Genomic DNA, 19,350 nt, shown 5'->3' with positions numbered 1-19,350 from the left:
TATTTTGGAAGTGTAAAAATTATTAAATGTTGGTTTTGTGATGGTTGGCGGTTTGAGGATACTGTTGGGGTAAAGCGATAAAACATACTCTTTATACAGTTTGTGTGTGTGTGTACGTTTTTGTGTGAAACCTCTTGATGTCAGTCTAGCAGGCGTTCTCAATCTCGCTCCTGAAGGTCTGGTGTCCTACAGGTTTTCAACTCAACAACTTTAACACACATGCAAGCATGTTTCTAGAAAGCCTAGTAAAACTGCAGTCACACTGCCCTTTTTTTCCCCACAGACTTTCATTCATACATATGCGAATGCGTCAAACCGGAAACGAAAGGTTGTGCGGCAAGTTTTTGCGTTAAAGTCTAGATTTGATAAGCGGCCGGCCAGAAGAGCGATTAGCACATCAATATAGAAGCATTTTTAATGATACTGTATGACAATAATTAATATTTTTACAGTACTGTGATGGTTGGGTTTAGGGTTGGGGACAGGGGTTGGCAGTGAAAAATTAAATTTATTGGGTAATTTAATAGATAGCATAAATAATACTCGGTACAACTGTTTTTATGTTACTATGACGATTGGGTTTAGAGTTGGGGTACATGTTAATAAAAAAATTTTTAAAAAAAAGGTAAATTTAATGAATACACATTAACATCCGACCGGAATCATATCCCATCTAGCAACAACCAGTTTTCACAGTTCGCTGCATTGGAAAGTTCAAGCTTGGTGAACTCTAACCTGTAAAATCGCATCACATGATTGCATGAGACCAATCAAGGATGAAATATGACCTCTCTGGCAAGTTACGTGAAGTGAAACGACACAACTGATGCAGGTAGGTCGCGTGACCATGACAAAATGGTGGATGTAGTACGTCCGAATTCCATTCATACTTTTCACATTCATACTTAATAGAACATACTTTTATAAAGGTCGAATAGTGTGTTTAAATTCAAATGCAGTACCTACTGAGTAGTAGGCGGTTTTAGACACAGTCTAGATCTCCAGCACTGAGATTAAGAACCCCTGGTCTAAAGTATAAGATTGTTATGTTGGTTAGCACAACATACAAAATGACTGCTAGTGCACATTTAGTAACGATTACACGATTTCAAGATCAAAGGTGAGCCAATTAAAGAGCTCTTGAAACTATTCATTACTCTTAGAAAAATGACCTCATGCTGGAATGTTTTTGTCTGGAAAGCTACGTGGCTAAAGCTAAGCAGACATAGATAAAGCCCCACAATCAAGTGCACGGAATGCAAAGTGAACAGTAGCAGGAGATAAGGCTGTTATTTTTTCCTGTGTTTTATCACATATAGACACAACAAAGTGTCTATGTGTGAACAGAAAGCATGCATGCCACGTTCCATCATGGTATTTTTTGGTGCTCATATGTGAGATAATTAGAGACTGCATGACGTCATGTGGCAAATAGTGGGCTGTGACATGCTGCACTGTGTGTATTCAAGCTACTGTCCCACAATCTAAATGATTAACTACCTTGGATAAAAACAAGCAAATAAGAAGGCACGAAGGCTACATTAGATTCTGCTGAAAAAGTTGACCAGTTTGTTATACTTTGAAAGCTAGATTGCAAACTTTAATCTCTAAATCTTTGAATTAGCTTGATAAGCAAATCATTAAGATTTACAAAAAAAGACTAATCAAGTTGTGAACACATATTGCAGACTAGCAATAACCAGTTAGAGCTAGGAATAAACATAATGTGTCTATTTTTTTAGTATGGCTAACATACTGTAACTACCCATTAAAATATCTTGGACTGATTTGCTCCAGGGCGTTGTTAATTTAGTCCATGATTTGCCAAAGACAGAACCGATTACACCACTAAATCTAGGGTAACCAATATCAGTGAGGCTAGCAATTGTAGGGTAGTGTTTAAAGCATCCAGAACAGATTCGCCACAACAAGAGATTTTAGACTTTCTCATGTGTCATTCACCCCAAAATACAAGCAAAAAATGTTTAAGGCTATAGTTAATAGTGAAAGTACAAGCTGTTCCACATGCATATTAAAATGAACTCAATTGATTGGGATTAAACACCTGTGTAGCCTTAAGAAAACAACTTCTCTTTATTAATCTGGGATCGCCACAGCGGAATGAAATGCCAACGTATCCAGCATATGTTTTACGCAGTAGATGCCCTTCAAGTTGCAACCCATCATTGGTAAACATCCATACACACCCTCTGGACAGTTTAGCTTACCCAATTCACCTATACCACATCTCTTTAGACTGTGGGGGAAACCCATGCGAGAACATGCAAACTCCACACAGAAATGCCAACTGACCCAGCTGAAGGTCAAACTAGCAACCTTTTTTACTGTGAGGCAATCGTGCTACCCACTACGCCACCATTATGCCCAAAACAACTTATAAATTAGGCTAATTGTTAAAAAAAGGCTTCAATTTGCTAGGAAGCTTAAAGTTTTGACTCTGGAGCAATGGAAGAAGGCCATGTGGTCTGTGTCCACATGTTCCCTGTTCCAAGGTGATGCATGCACCAGCCAGTTCAAATGTTATTACTTGATTGAATGGGCATTATCAGTGGTTATCAACTGATAGAAGGCCAGTAGGGGCCTTCTGACCCTACTAGTAGGCTCAGAAGGCTGTTATCATCCACATGGTTAATCAGCTATAGATTGCATAAGGCTGCGGTCGTAAATTAACAAGAATTATTTATATTATTTATTTCCCATTGTTTTTTTTTTAACATCTACCCCAACCGTCACAGTAATGTAAAACAGATCTGGATCTGGAGTCTTCTCTATTAGTATAGCTGATTAACCATGTGGATGGATGATAACAGCCTTCTGGGCCTACTAGTAGGTGCAGAAGGCCCCTACTGGCCCATATCTACCAGCTGATAACCACTGATAGCGGCCATTCAATCGAGTGATAACATTTGAAGTGGCTGGATGCATCAGGGTAAGAAGAGAGGTGATGCACCTAACATGCCTAGTGCCTACCATATAAGCATGTTGGGTCGGTACTGTGATTATATTTGTTAACTTTCATTGTCATGATTTTTACACATGAATTGGCTACAACAGAGTCCAGACCTTCACCCTAGTGAGAACCTGTGGGATATGCTGGAGAAGATTTTGTGCTGCGGTGCAACTCTCACATTATCAACACAAGATATTGGGAAACAATTAATGCAATTCTAGAAATGAATAAATGTTGTGACATTGCAGAAATATACTGAAAAAATATTCCATTGTGAATGCATGTCATAATAAAAAAGCCAAATGCAGTCCAATAAAATATTAGAGTTTGTTAATTTGTTTTAAACAGGCAGTGTAGCTCTTAGCTTTTAGCAAATTCATAAATGTTCATATTTTGAACTACATAAAGACTTTATTAAAACTCATTAAAGACAAATCAAATTCTGCAACCATGGCCAGGCTTCGAAATTGACAGTTTCATTCAATGGCTAATTTGACTATTTAGTTACTGACTTTAATAGTGAAGTGATGCTGGACAAAGGGTAGTGCAGATCCAAATGCAGGTTTATTATGCAGAGAATGGTCAGGCAAGCAACAGTCAACACATAAGCAAACAGATGTATATGGGCAATCCAGAGTTGTGGTCAATAAACAAAAAGATGGTCAGTACAGGCAGGCAGCAGGCAACATAAACAAAACAAAGCAAGGTTCAAAAACACGGAAGGCAAGGCAAGAAAAACGCAAAGTAATGTTCACTATACAGTTTACAAACTTAGCAACAATTTGTGTGTTTGTGCTCTTTATAGCATGTAAACAGTCTATGACAATCCTCTAGCTGCGTGTATGCAATCAGTCATGATCAGGAACCGTGTGTGCGTGTTTGTGTGCGTCCGTGTGGTGCATGACTGGGTCTTGTAGTCCATAAATGGCGGATATGTAGTCCGTTAGCAATCTGCAGCCCCCAGATCAAAGACTATCTAACACTGACGATTCAAAGACTGACCAAAACTAGATTATGAAAGTTATATCTTAATTTTATTTAATTTATTATTGTGGTATAATAATGTAATATTATTTTTAGAATATAATATAGGGTGATGCTGTGGCGCAGTAGGTAGTGCTGTCGCCTCACAGCAAGAAGGTCCCTGGTTCAAGCCTTGGCTGGGTCAGTTGGCGTTTCTGTGTGGAGTTTGCATGTTCTCCCCGCGTTCGCGTAAGTTTCCTCTGGGTGCTCCGGTTTCCCACACAGTCCAAAGTCATGCGTTTCACGTGAATTGGGTAGGCTAAATTGTCAATAGTGTATGAGTGTGTATTGATGTTTCCCAGAGATGGGTTGCAGCTGGAAAGGGCATCTGCTGCGTCAAACATGCTGGATAAGTTGGTGATTCATTCCGCTGTGGCGACCCCGGATTAATAAGGGGACTGAAAATAAAATAAAAAATATTATATAATATAATATAATAAATTTTTGTTTTGTTTTTTAGAAATTACTAAAACATCCAGAGAATTGTATGCTGTTGCTGCAATTTTAGATACATTTGTTTTAGATCGGACAGGGAACTTAAAATGACAAAAAATAAAGAAATAATTAAAACAAAAGAAATCCATCCATTAAAAAAAAAAAATACATACATATATATATATATATATATATATATATATATATATATATATATATATATATATATATATATATATATATATATATATACACTGTTAGACCTTACCAGGCTTTTTTACAGAAGAACACTGGCAACACTGTTGCCAGCTACTCACTGCAAAAGTTTGGTTACAGTAAGTACCTGGCAACAGTGTTGCCAGTTAATTACTGAAACTGAACCCTTACAGTGAGTGGCTGGCAACAGTGTTGCCAGTTGTTTACTGTAACTGAACCATTGCAGTGAGTAGCTGGCAACAGTGTTGCCAGTTGTTTACTGTAACTGAACCATTGCAGTGAGTAGCTGGCAACAGTGTTGCCAGTTAATTACTGTAATAGAGCAGTAGTGGTAACTAACTGGAAACTGTGCACAGTTAATTACTGTACTGTAGTGTTACAACTCACAGCATTATACTGCATACACAATAGTATGTCAAGGTGTTAATTAAATTAATTAGTATTCTTACCTGTTATTAATTATTTAAATTAAGTTGTAAATTCTGACAAATTTATTTTATTGTTTTGGCAGCAAACAAATACAAAACAGAAAATGTATAACAAAATTAAGAAATCAGCAGATATAAATATCATCTTACATATTACTGAGAGCCCCAGGTCTGCACAGAAAGGCTGCAGTCAAACTAACGTTTAAGCATGCAAAATTCTGTCACATGGCTCTGCGAAAAGGAGTGGGATTAAACAAAATATTTAGAGATTGAAAAAGCAAGCAACTGGTCCATAATTTTTGTTAAGAGAGGTCATGGTTTGATCTGTGATTAGTCTCAAGCAATCACATGATGTGATTTCGCAGTTCAGAGATCTCCCAAGCTTGAACTTTCCAATGCTGCAAACTGTAAAATTTGTCGCATGAGCTTGCATTCCAGGTCTGCAGCATTCACATGCGTATGACTGGAAGTCTAAAGGGAGAGAAGTGCAGTGTGACCGGGACTTTAAGCTGTAACTCTAATTAAACACACCTGATAAAACTAATTAAGGCTAGTTAGAAATCTACAGGTAATGTTGAAGAAGGGTGGGAACTAAACTCTGCTGCCCTGCAGTTCTCCAGTAACTTGGAGTTTGACCCCTGGAGATCTACGTTCCTGCAGATTTCAGTTGCTACCCATATCAAACACACCTGCCTGTAATTATCACGTGGTGTTCAGGTCCTAATTAATTGGTTTAGGTGTGTTTGATATGGATAGCAACTGAAATCTGCAGGAACGTAGATCTCCAGGAACAGGATTAAGCACGCCTGGTATATAGCATACTTTTAAAGCAACTGCTAACATTTATCACAATCACATATCCAATAAACACACACACACACACACACACACACACACACACACACACAAAGTGCTGCAGTGAAATGTGTTACTCTCTCCTCAATGCTGACCATGCAAAAAAAAAAAAAAAAAAAAAAAACTGAACAGCAAAAAACAAAATAATTATTTTAAATTTTAAAGTTTTAAATAATTAAAAGCTCTTTCAAATCTCAAAAAGTTTAAAATAATTTTAGAAAACAAAAATAAAGTTGGCAACACCGAAAAACCAAAGGATCCAATCTTTTATTTTTATAATTATCTCATGACAACAAACTTTTTTATTGTTTCAAATATAAATTCATAGGTGGAAACACTGCTCTGAAAAATACTTAGCAACAAACTCACAACCTGGGACCGGACAGGGGAGCTTTTGTGTGTGGATGGCTATGTGTATCATGTTTTTGTGATTCCCTGTGATAATGTGCACATGTTCCCTTACTGAGATGATGGAATTTAATTTTGGCTTAGTTGCCAGAAAGATACATACAACTTTTAGCATCTGTACATTATGGCAGTATGCAATATCCAATAAATACATATACTTAAACAAAAGTAATGTAAGAAGTTATATGAGGAGAGGCTAACTAGCTAACAATGTAGCTTTCAAGTACACATTTCAAGATAACAACAATATAACTTAAAACACAGCCTTATTTTAGAAACCCTCAAAAACATTTGAACACAATTTACTTACTCATTGTAGATTCTTATTTAAAGCCTAAACATATCAGACTCAACATCTCAATTGATAGACAGAGAATAGAGCACACTCAGCAGTAAACAAATCAAACACCTGGCTCTCTTAAAGGGCCAGCATTTTCTGAAAACTCTTTCTAACACCTTTGTGTTTAGAATAAGACGGACAGCCTGTGGGAGTGTGTGGTGATGCCTAAATCATTGTTTTTTACAGTTATTTACTGCACAATCTACAGAGTAACAGTGCAGTTATACTAATTAAACACACCTGATCAAACTAAATCTAAAGGTAGTGTGTTGAAGCAGGGCTGGAACTAAATTCTATTAGGCTGTGACCTTCCAGGAGTTTGACACCCCTGGTACATAGCATATTTTCAAAGAAACTGCCTACATTTATCACAGTTATGCACATATTGTTTAATAAAACAATAAAAATATGCTATAATATAAACTTCATCCATAGAATATAAATAAATAATCTGATTCTCATGTCGTTCCAAATCTGTGGTAAAAATAATAAAAAACACAACAAATATCATGATTTATACATTTATTTAGGAAAGCCTTTATACTGTTAATGGCACTTTTACTTGCCAGTTTTCCTGACAAATTCTTGAGTCTCTGCAAAATTGTATGTGCGTGTTGTTTAAGATATATATATATATATATATATATATATATATATATATATAAAATACTAATATTCAGTTGAAAGTGCAATTACTTAACTATAAGTCAAACTAGGCAATTAGATTAGATTAATTATAGAAAAAGTAAACAAAGTTATAAAAATTATTGTGACAATTTCTTTGCTCTGTGTGAATATTTTTGCCTTTAAATGCATCTCGTCCATATTTTACACTTACCTTTTAATAAGCTCTGTGGCATTGGTTGACTCCTGATACTCCATGTTAAAAACATAAAAGGAACCAAAGAAAACACAGAGATAAAATAAATATAAAATAGCAACATAAAGCATCAGAATAGATGGGGCAGTAAAGGTTGAACAGTAATTTACCATTTATTATCACAGTAAATATCTGTAATGGTACATAGAGTAAATTACTGTAATTTATTCTTTGCACTACAGAATTTCATACAAATCCTGCTCCTTTTACAGTAAAATACTGTTTCTTTTCATTACAGCTAAACACTGGCTATTTTACAGTTATTTACTGCATAATCTACAGTAAGGGTTAACAGTGTATATATATATATATATATATATATATATATATATATATATATATATATATATATATATATATATATATATATATATATATATATATATATTTGGGTATGTATGGATTTTAAAGATGTCAAAGCTCTCAGTAATACTGTATGCATAGTTTTGCTAATCTTTATGGCTAGCTGGAGGACTCTGATAGTGACAGTTAACATAAACCTTACATAGCCTTGATTCAAATATATTTTTGCAGTCTTTTCTTGGGCACGTGCTTATGACGAGACCCTCAAAAACATCGCCTGAATGTCACGGCGAATTTTCCAGTTGAGATAACCAAGAGACCTGGCTGGCTGCTGAGACTAACCACATTCAGTACTCACTGTCACTACCTCCCACACACATACATGCACACAATCATATTCTATTGCAAAGGTCAGTGGTGAGTGAAGAGATTATATTTGGACATGTTTGATCCGCGGTGGTCAAGAGTGTTACTGATGTGGGGTAATTGAAACTCAGCTTCTACACCAGCATAGCAGTACAGTGGGGCATTTGTGAAAGAGCTGTGTTCTTATTACTGTCTATTGCATACATTAGAATTGGGAAGCATTTTTATATTTAAAGTAAAGGTTAGGGAAAATTCGTATGCAGTTTACTCCAAAATGCATGTAAGATTATGATGTTGTCATTAAAAGGAACACTATCATGCATGTACTGTCTTCCAGAATTTCACCAGACCATGGCTAGACCTCTTCTGTGAAAAAAAAAAAAAAACATTTTAAATTTTCATGAGAATGGCATGTTGCCATAATAAAACTGATTTTCCATGTGCAGTTGTAATTTATATAACAAAATTCCCGCTTTTGTATTATATTATAATGCAGTTCTAATTTTATTATATTATAATTTCTGACGACAACTTATGACAACTTATAAATAATGCAAATTAATTATGTATTAGCCTTTCAGAATCCAACATGCAAGCATTCATTCATTACATTTTCTTCGGCCACTTATTTATCAGGGGTAGCCACAGTGGAGTGAATTGGCAACTATTCCAGCATATGTTTTATACAGCAGATGCCCTACTAGCTGCAACCCAATACTGGAAAACACAAAATTTACACACACACACACACACATTCATACATTAATTTTCTTTATAGCTTAGTGCCTTTATTAATCTGGCGTCACCACAGTGGATTTAGCCTACCCAATTCACCTGTACCACATGTTTTTGGACTTGTGGGGGAAACCAGAGCACACGAAGGAAACCCATGCCAACACAGGGAGAGCATGCAAACTCCACACAGAAACGCCAACTGACCCAGCCGGGACTCAATCCATTGAGTCAACCTTTTTGCTGTGAGACGACAGTGCTAACCACTGAGCCATTGTGCATTAATTATGTTAATTTAGTTAAACAGGTACAACTCTAAGCCAACAGTGACATATAAGATAACAAGATGCATTGAGTAAAATTCTTTTTTATTATCATTATACCCTACACTGGCAAAGATGAAACCATTCAATTAGACTTAAATACATTATCTTGCATACATGATAAGATAAGCTATCAGAATTCCAGTTTACAGCTGCTCTGAGTTATGTATTACCACTGCTATCAGTCCTCATAATGCACCAGGGTTCTAAGGGGTAATAAATAGATTACAAGTGTTATTAGTTAGTGTAGTAAAATATTAAATGCTTTATTAAGTTTATTCGGTTTATGCTTTTCATAGGTTTGCTTGGATTGGTAGGTTTGGGCAGCTGTGCCGTATGACTTGGTGTTTTAATATGTAGGTCAATCTGTAGGGAAACCCACCATGCTGCCTCTGAATAATATATTATTGTGCGTGTGTGTGTGTATGTGTGTGGGTCAGTTTTTGCCACAATTTTGAGCACACAAGGATAGTAAAACCTGTAATTTTCTGACATTGTGCTGTTTTGCTAGATGTTGTGTACATAAACAACCTGTTATGTGGTAACCTCACAATGAATGCTTTTATTTATATACTTTTATTATTTACTTTTGGATGCAAATATTTAAGCATACCATCATGTTTGTGATGTAAGGTTTCTGTCTAAAATAAAATTCTGAACAGTAGTTTCCTTTATTAGGTTGCATGCAGGTTGTTTCATTCCAAGGCAAGGCAAGACAAGTTTATTTATATAGCACATTTCATACACAATGGTAATTCAAAGTGCTTTACATAATCCGGAATAAAAGAAACAAGGAAATAAAAAGAAAAATTGATAAAATGATAATGATAAAAATAAAATAAAAACAGATTAAAATGTGTTTAAAAAATAAATAAATAAATAAATAATAAAATAAAGACTGTCGGACGTAGCACAGTGCTCTTTCAGTAAAGGCACAGCTAAACAGATGTTTTCAGCCTTGATTTGAATCTGCCTAATGTTGGAGCACATTTGATCATTTCTGGAAGCTGATTTCAGCAGCGGGGGGCAGAATAGCTGAATAAGTATTTACCCTGCTTTGAATAAAGTCTTGAAAAAAGAGTTTCAATTTTATTTGATCCTAAAGATCTGAGTGATCTTTCAGTGAGCATATCTGTAATGTATTGAGGTCCTAGGCCATTTAGTGATTTATAGACAAGTTATAATATTTAAAAATTTATTTTAAATGTTACTGGGAGCCAATGTAAAGACCTAGGGACAAGTGTGATGTGCTTTGATTTTCTGGTTCTGGTCAATATCTTGATAGCAGCATTCTGGATGACTGTCTTTTTCCATCCTCCATCCTCTAGCAGAATTTTGCTTTAATATGCTAATATTAAACAGAAATCTAACAGTATTAATTTGATTGTAAATGGCAACTGGCAATTAACCATATCAGTCGCTTTAAATTACTCTCGCCTGCACTATTGGATTCAAGGGATTCTCATATCCAATTGTCTATTCAATCATCCATTTCAATATCCATTAAGTTATTTATTTAATAATAGTGTTGTTTTTAGCACAAAACAGCAGTTTCTATACATACCACAAAAGAGAAACATAGAATTTATCATTCAAAATGTACATACTTTAGCTTTTTAATTGCATTTCGTTACCTGGGTGATTAACGATTTTTGTTTTTGTGATAGTTGAGAGTCTTTGTCCTGTTAATTCTTCAGAAAAACCATCCATATCCTGAACATTCTTTAATTCTAAAATCTTTTTTTTCCAGAGACAAATAATGTACTCAAGTATTACAAAAAGTGAACAGATGTATATATGCGCAAAACACAATGTATTAAGAACAGGTAGTACAATATGAATGCTCCAACCTTTTTATTGTTTACATTTTTATTTATTTATTTATTTGTTTGTTTGTTTGTTTGTTTGTTTTGTGGAGTTTGCATGTTTTTCTCCGGGTGCTCCATTACAAAGTCATGCTATTTAAATTGGGTAAATAAAACTGGCCTTAGTGTATGGGTGTGTGTGAATGTGAGGGTGTGTGGGTATTTCCCAGTACTGGGTTGCGGCCGGAAGGACATCCGCTGTGTAAAACATATGCATTGGCAACCCCTGATAAATAAAGGACTAAGCCGAAGGAAAATTAATGTTTGTTTGTTTGTTTGTTTGTTTGTTTGTTTGTTTTTGATTCATTTAGCACTGCCCTTAAGAAGCAAATAGGATTCCCATAAGAAAAAACTAATGTATTTTACCCTAATCATTCAGTTGAAAAAGAGTTACATGAAGAAATGATGGATGAAAAAGTTACACCATGCATAGTGCTGGCTACTTTAACAGAAATTCAATAAATGGATAATGATAAAGATGACTAGGTTTAGCAGTCTCTTGTTACCCATAGTCACCGAATGAAATCTGGTTCTTTGTAATTATTTCTTAATATGAAATCCACATTCAAGTCAAATGGCAAGAAAGGGCAGCCAATATTCTGAGATGCCTTTCATTTTTGCTTTGTACTTACTTCATCAAACTTGAAGATATTTTGAAGTTTTCAGTGCGGTATGTTTGCCCTTGAATGCCAGAGAGGTGACCTGAGCATCTCCCCTGAGCCCGCGCACTGATTACTGAAGTATTCTGACTGGTTGCCATGGCTACTGAAAACCTGCGAGGGACCAATACGCGGCGCTGCTCTCCATCTCACACATGAGCGCGCACACTCTATAGGCTGTGCTATAAAGTACTCCTCTTCCCTGAGAAACAAGCGACGATTGGATGATGTGTGGATGAAGTCTCTATTAAACACTTGCCCTTCGCGTTCTCGACGTGCTCATCCTCGCTTTCTCGCGCGCAATCGTCGCGTCGGATTGAGTATGCAAAACGAACGTGTTTTCATCTCCTCCTCCTCCCGGAGCTGACACGGAGAAGCGTTTCGTCATGTGTAAAGAGACAGTTTTACCGCAATGCTTTTTCAATAGCTCTTTAGCTCCGTACGAGAGCCACTGACCCAAGAGGAAAGGGAGGTGCCGCGCACTGGCATAGTCCATGCGCGTTCACGCGTTTATCTGGAGTCGGCTGAGCGGACAAGAACTGAGCGAAGCAGGTGTGCGCTTTCAGTCTGGATTCAGACCTCATCCCTCTCTCTTCTCTGACTTTGATGGACTTACATGCGGTGTGTTAGCGTGTAACTGCGGTGGATGACTCCATATGCGTGTTTATTGCTCAGGGTAAGAAACGCATGTTTTACGGTCACACACTGTCTGAATCACAGTAGCGCAGATGGAATAAGCAGAGTTTGAGCCTGATTTTTAAACACACGCAAGAAACAGCATTTTAGACGCAGATTTCAAAGGCAAAAATGAGAAACAAAAGTAGACTAGAAAAAACAGTATTATTGACTCAGAAATCTAAATTCCTCCGTCTCTGGAATCTGAGTCAAAGCATTCCAAAGGGACAACATTTAAGAGTCAGATTTCAAAGAGAGATGTTAGTGATGGAGAGCATTTTAGATGCATAACTTAAAAGCACATTACAGAATCAAGTTATAGAGATTGGAGAATTAAATAGCAAGCTTTAACAGGAAGACTGTTTGTAAAGCAAAAGCTGCTGTTTATGTTTGATGACCTCAGAATGTAGCTACATCTGTCATGCTGACACTTTCTCTCCTTTTATTCTTTGATGCTTCTCAGTTTGCAGCATGGCATTTACAGTAGCACTGCTGCGCATCGAGATGGTGCTGCATTACGCTCCAGCTTCCTTTTAATATGTTTTGCTGGGTGATTGTGATGTGTTGTAATAGTTGACCCAACAAGCGTAATCAGAAGTGCTAGAATTGTGTCAGTTTTGTCCTAATTCCGATGCATTTGGCGTGTGGATTGAGTTTGTGCAGAGAGTGAAACTGATTACCCGTAACTCAATCTAGCGTGACCTTCCTTAACAACAAAGAGCGCTTGTGTCCCAAAATCCTGCGCCAAGATCCTTTGGCTTAATTGATTAACATAACAATTAAGAGCCTTGTCATTACCAGCTCATTAGTGTGGTCCAGTGGCCGGTGGAGGTAATGGCCAACCTGTGTTCTTATGTTCTTATCGGATGATGGTCAATTGTAACGCTTTGGATTTATTACCCGTTAAAAGGATTATGCTATTTTACAAAGTAGGAATTTTAGCACGTTGTCCACAATCATATTATTCAATTTTGAGATTAAAGTTGTTGTTTTTTTTCAGTTAGAAAAGACTCTTATTGTATCATATTTTTAAATATTTAAATGTGAATTTTTAAATCTTTTTAAGTATTGTGAATATCACATTTAACTGTATTTACAGAAATATTCACTGTTACATTATCTTAAAGTATTACATATTGTAGAAATTGGAGCTCACTATAAAAATCAGGTTACATGTCCTGTGATGTTTCTAGTCAATTCTGATGAGTTGACTGTGGCCCAGGGACAGAATGTTAAATTGTTACAGAACAGAGAGAATTGAGGTCTTTAATCTTTTTTGAACAGGATATAATGTGTGATTTTGTGTGTATCGGATGATGTAATGGTGGTAAAGTGAAAGCCAGGATAAATTTGTATCCGTCTCTCTCTTTATCTCTTTATCTGTGCACATTCATTTCAATACTGTGAATAACTGGGGAAAGAGCACACCAGGTAAAGTAGACTCACCACTGACCTCAACTTACAGTAATGCATTGGTCTCAATTTATCAATAAATCAATTTGATTTCACTTTTATATTGAGTTTAATAGCAATATCATTTTGAAGAAGCACACATTAAAAATAAATCTTCCAATGCTTCTCAGAATTAAGAAGTCTATCAGAAGCAGCTCTAGAGGCAAATGAACCTCTTTCTGAAGTTACTAAACATTAATACCTCATCATTCATATTTAATGCAGGCTTTATGGCTCACTCTCAAAGTTTATGAACTAAGTGTGTGCTGTCTATAAAACTACATTAAAGGGGTCATATAGTAAAAACTGATTTTTCCCACGTTTAAGTGCTAATCAGGACCCTATGCATCTGCCAAACCAGGAATTTTGGCAACATTTTGGTAAGCCTTTTTTTGTAAACATGTTTATTTGCTCCCCTAGTGATGTAGGATGGGAAATTTAATCATATTACCACCTCTTAATCTGCATATTTCCACCCACAATGCTGTGCCATTCCAATGTCTGTGCCAGAAAAGATTGGATGTGATAAGGAAGATAAAAGAGTTACTGTACTGTACAAGCATGTTCTAAGCTATTGTTCTGACATTTTGGCTGCATGAAATTCACTTGTTTTATTATTTCTGGAGTGTCAGAATATCATGTGGCTCTGTCCTCTTCTGGAAATCAGTTGCTCGTTTATTTAAAGGGACAAAACACCCAAATAGGGGCAAATTTGACAAGATCTGTGGGGTACTATTAAAAATAATCTCATTTTAGTTTCAGTACACTGTAATTAACCACACACAAAAAAATTTCCTTCACCTCTAAATGCATTATCACAGGAAAATAACATTTCAATTATCATCATTCACTTATTCATGTCTACATCAATGCAATGAAATTCTGACAGTCCAATACATTAAAAATGCATTGTCATCTTATTATCTGTATCATTACATACTCAAAATCTATGATTCCCAATATTATCAAAAAACAACAAACCATTAAAGAAACATGGAAGATTCATTCCTCTTGGTGTAAGTAATTTTAACTTATAAATGCCAAATCTTAAAGATCTCAAAATTTAGCAGATACGATTAACTCAGATACAGTAAGAAATAAGAAATCCACTTTAATACAAGGTTAATTTCCGTGCAGATATTGTGCCGCAAGTTAGAATTTAGTCAAGTCTAAGGGATTTTTGAATCTGGTAACAGGTAAAACTATTTAAATTAAAACCTGCATTACCTGCTCTACTTGTAATGTGGTCTATATGTTATAATATCTGTTCTAAAAGATATATACGAAAGTCCTCACATCAGTTAAAGTTGCAAATTAATGAACATAAATCAAGAATATAACGACAAGATATAACTTCTGCAATACCGAGACACTTTATAGATTTCTGACATGACGTTAAACAACTAATGCATAGGAATTGAGGAAGTATTTGTGACACAAAGAGCAGGTATCCTGAATAAAAGATTATTAAAATCATTTACACCAAGAGAAATAAATTAGGAATTTGATCTTTCTGTGTTTCTTTAATGGTTTGTTGCTTATTTATAATATTGTGAATCATTAATTGGGATATAATGATACAAATAATGAGATGAAAATGTCTTTTTAATGTTTTGGACTGTCGGAATTTCATTGCATAGGGGTAGACATGAATAACTGAATGATAATATTTGAAATGTTATTTTCCTGTGCATTTGAGATCATGCTTTTACAGGTGATTAAAAATATTTCTTGTGTGATTAATTACAGTGAAAATAAGTAAAATGAAAATCAAAATAAGATTGTTTTTAACTATTGAGTGGTGTACACTCGTAGTACCTTATGGATCTTGTCAAATTTGCCACTATTTGGGTGCTTTGCCCCTTTAAAAACAAATGAGCAACTGATTCCCAGAAGAGGACAGAGCCACATGATATTCTGACACTCCAGAAACTAAAAAACAAGCTAATTTCATGCAGCCAAAATGTCAGAAATAAGAGTAGCTAAGAATATCCTTACAGTACCTGTACAGTATGTACTAACATGTCACTGCTCTGTTTCTACTGTATGTACTAGCCTTAGCAAATTAACATAAGAAGACAAGTGCAACTCTCTCATCTTATCTCCCTTATCACATCCAATCAGAACATTTGTATAGTTTCTTTTATGGCACAGACATTCTAATGGCACAGCAGCATTGTGGGTGGAAATATGCAGATTAAGAGGCGGGAATATTATGATTAGATTTACCCTCCTACGTCACAGGGAATTAATAAACTGCGGAACATGTTTACAAAAAAGGCTTACCAAAAGTAAGACTGTTGGAATTTAAATGCATTGACGTAGACATGAATAAGTGAATGATGATAATTGATATGTTATTTTCCTGTGGAATAGAGACAATGCTTTTAAATATGAAGGAAAATATTTATTGTGTGGTCAATTACAGTTTATTGAAACAAAAATGAGATTGTTTTTAACTAATTTAGTGGTTGTCTAACTAATAACGTAATGTGATTGACTGTGGGTTTAAAAAGGTGGAGTGAGAGGATTGTGTCACGCACTTTGGAAGGCATTGTGCGGAAACATCTGTGTTTTGTATCTTTAAGAATGTAAAATAAAGCTATGGAGAGTAATTATATAATGAGTGTGAATCATGACCTTCTGAGTAATATTAACTAATTAACGTACTAAAAAATTTTAAAAACACGAGCGTGTAGTGCAACTTCACTACTTTACTATAAGTGGACATGTTTAACATCTTAAGAAAATTGGTGTACTATATCATCTTTAAATTAGAGAATATCATCTTCACAATCATGCAGACCAAAGCATCCCATGCAGACAGACTGACACATGCAGCTAGAGCTGCGGTGTCAAAAAGGCGTGAAGGTCTAAAGAAAGCATCTCTGTGAACTCAACGCTGAGTGTTTGTGTGATGAGATCTGCATGCCTAAAGCCAAGGTGCCTGTGTACATTTGTCTAATGTTACTGGGTAGAGATCCCGAGAATAGTGCTGGATAAAGATTATTCTGTACAGAAGCCCACCACAGTATCTCTTTAGAACTGTGAAGCTGTTGAGACATGGTGAAAGCTCTGATCTCATTACTTACAGAGCAATCCGCAGCTCTGCATCCTGATAAAAAAAAAAGCTTGATCTAATGCAAGGTTACGTTTTAAAGAGCATGGAAATGCATTTTGGATGAACCATAAGGTATAGCTTTACATTGAAATATTTATTGATCCTATGCCAAAAGCTGCAAGTTGGTGTCAGATGATATTCATTAATTGTTCAGAACTGTAATTTAATTATTTAATTGAATCAATCAGGCAACTAGTAATTAAGCCTGCTTTATATTAAGTGGCCTTAATTACTATGTACTAATGCTTAAATTATTCATTTGGTACAATGCACTTAATGCATATACATGATTTTATATTGTATGTAAAATGCACTTGTATTTTAATTCATCTGCATGTATTTATATCTGTAATGAATTTGTTTAATTACATTAATAAATACACTGTTAAGCCATTACTTACATCTTAAACCATCCTTAAATCTACACATATCAATCATCCTGTCCCTAATCTTACCCATATCACAATAGAACCAAATGTGTTGTGCAATACAGTATGAGCATACTACAATATGATGTTAGTACCAAGTATAAGGCCATTTAATATATGATATTTTAATCAGAATTATTCATATATTTAAGTTAAAACAAAATGGTTACAGTAAAGTCTCAATTTTAATTAGTTAAAGGGGTGGTTCACAGTGTATTTTTAAGGCTTGGTTGAGAGATAAAGATACAAAGCAATTTTTTCATAAATCTTACTTTGATTATATACAGCTAGTTAGCTAACAAGAAAAAAAAGCCTGAAAGCCTGCCTTCAAGAGGCTCTGATTAGTCAGCTAACAAAATGTGCTGTGATTTGTGGAGTGTCTCCACATCACTACGTCACGCCCCTACAAGCACGCGTTTTTGCGCTGTGTAAAAAGTCAGTCATAGCAGCCGTTAGCAGTGTTAGCTGCCTGAATCAGACAGAAAAATGAAGAGCACACAGCTGAATCTCACACCTGCTCTCTAAAATAAAATCTGAGTGTCTGTCACATATATTCTGAATAAGTATGTGTAAGTAAAATGAAGTGTTCACATATCTTTTGTGAGTATTATTTGACATGTAAAACGCAAGGAAAGCACCTGCATAAAGAGACACTGCAGCGCTGCTGAAGATTGTGGGTGTTTACAGCGGTTTGACTGATAAATATGAATTTGTAACTGTCGTTTACATCCTTGTTTATGTCCTTGCTGCAACATACCGTTATCGCTAGAAATTATGCATGTAATAGATCAATTTTAACAAATAAAAATACTTAAAGGTTGTAGCTCATGATCCACAGCTTTGTTGGTTGGTGGAGTTTTTAGCTAAATCCAGCACTGAACTGGGAGAGATTCTGTAAGCTTTCCTTTGTCAAATGCTAGCTATATATATATTTTTTTTAATAGTTTTCTGGAATTAAATGAAATTGTAAGCACTTCTGTCTTTGTGTTGTATCCCTTGTATGTTGTTTGTTCACACAGCTACATTACACACCAAATAAAGTTTAAAATATATCGTAGTGGACCACCCCTTTAAAGAATTTTTATAACAGCATAGAAAGTGTAAACTAATTATTAAAAATAATTAAAAGACAAATACCTGTGTCTGCACACTAGATACAAATGAAGAGTATTTCTCTAAAATAGTGCATATGTGTCACTTAATCTGTGATGTATTTAAGAAAGAAGCCATTAAAAAAGAAATAATTAGCAAAAATGAAGGTATTGGATATTGGAAAAAGAACTATATATAATGATATAAATGCAATTTGACCAGGCGACTTGAATACTTCATAAAGAATTTACAAATTAAGATCAATTTGGGATTGATTGCTGTTGGAGAGTATATCTGCATAAAGGTTCATTTTAAACAGGAAAAAAGATTCAAATAAACAATGATTTAGGATTTTTTGAAGAGTCAATCATTATTTATAAACAGAAATAAAAAAAAACACTGCATAATAATAATAATATATTAATTAATAATAATAATAATAATAATAATAATAATAATAATAATAATAATAATAATAATAATAGTTTCATTTTCATTGAGTAAATGATTATATAATTTATGCTACAAATGTTTAATTTGTTGTGCCCAAATGGCTTAAATTTGCTTAAAGTCACAGGCCTTAAAAAACATGCAAATAATAAATTATCATTTGAAATGACTCCACTATGTTAAATGTAATGTCTGGTCAACTATATTCCCAACTACCCTGCAAATCCTTGCGATGTGACTTTTGCGGACATGCGTATTGTAAAATCGATGCTGAAACAATATATTGTGCAGCCCTAGTTTTTTAACACACTTGGTTTTGCTAAATCCA

General features: G+C 35.1%; 1 protein-coding gene across 50 annotated transcripts in view; it reads left to right on the top strand.

Annotated features, from left to right (window-relative positions):
- Positions 1-19,350, top strand: part of sorbs2a (sorbin and SH3 domain containing 2a) — a 140,342-nt gene that overhangs the window by 18,262 nt on the left and 102,730 nt on the right. For 45 of the 50 annotated variants that reach the window (XM_073949944.1, XM_073949939.1, XM_073949784.1 and 42 more), the window contains exon 1: positions 12,080-12,480. The exons of 4 other annotated variants lie outside the window; for them this stretch is intronic. The gene's annotated coding sequence lies outside the window, so the exon portion shown is untranslated. Of the gene's footprint in view, positions 1-12,079; positions 12,481-19,350 lie in introns of those variants that run through there. One more of the 50 variants, XM_073949740.1, reaches the window with a different exon arrangement.

The sequence above is a fragment of the Danio rerio genome, chromosome 1, assembly GCF_049306965.1.
Source record: "Danio rerio strain Tuebingen ecotype United States chromosome 1, GRCz12tu, whole genome shotgun sequence".
Lineage (NCBI taxonomy): Eukaryota > Metazoa > Chordata > Actinopteri > Cypriniformes > Danionidae > Danio > Danio rerio.
The sequence above is the reverse complement of the archived record's forward strand: the minus strand, read 5'-3'. Positions and strand labels throughout refer to the sequence as shown.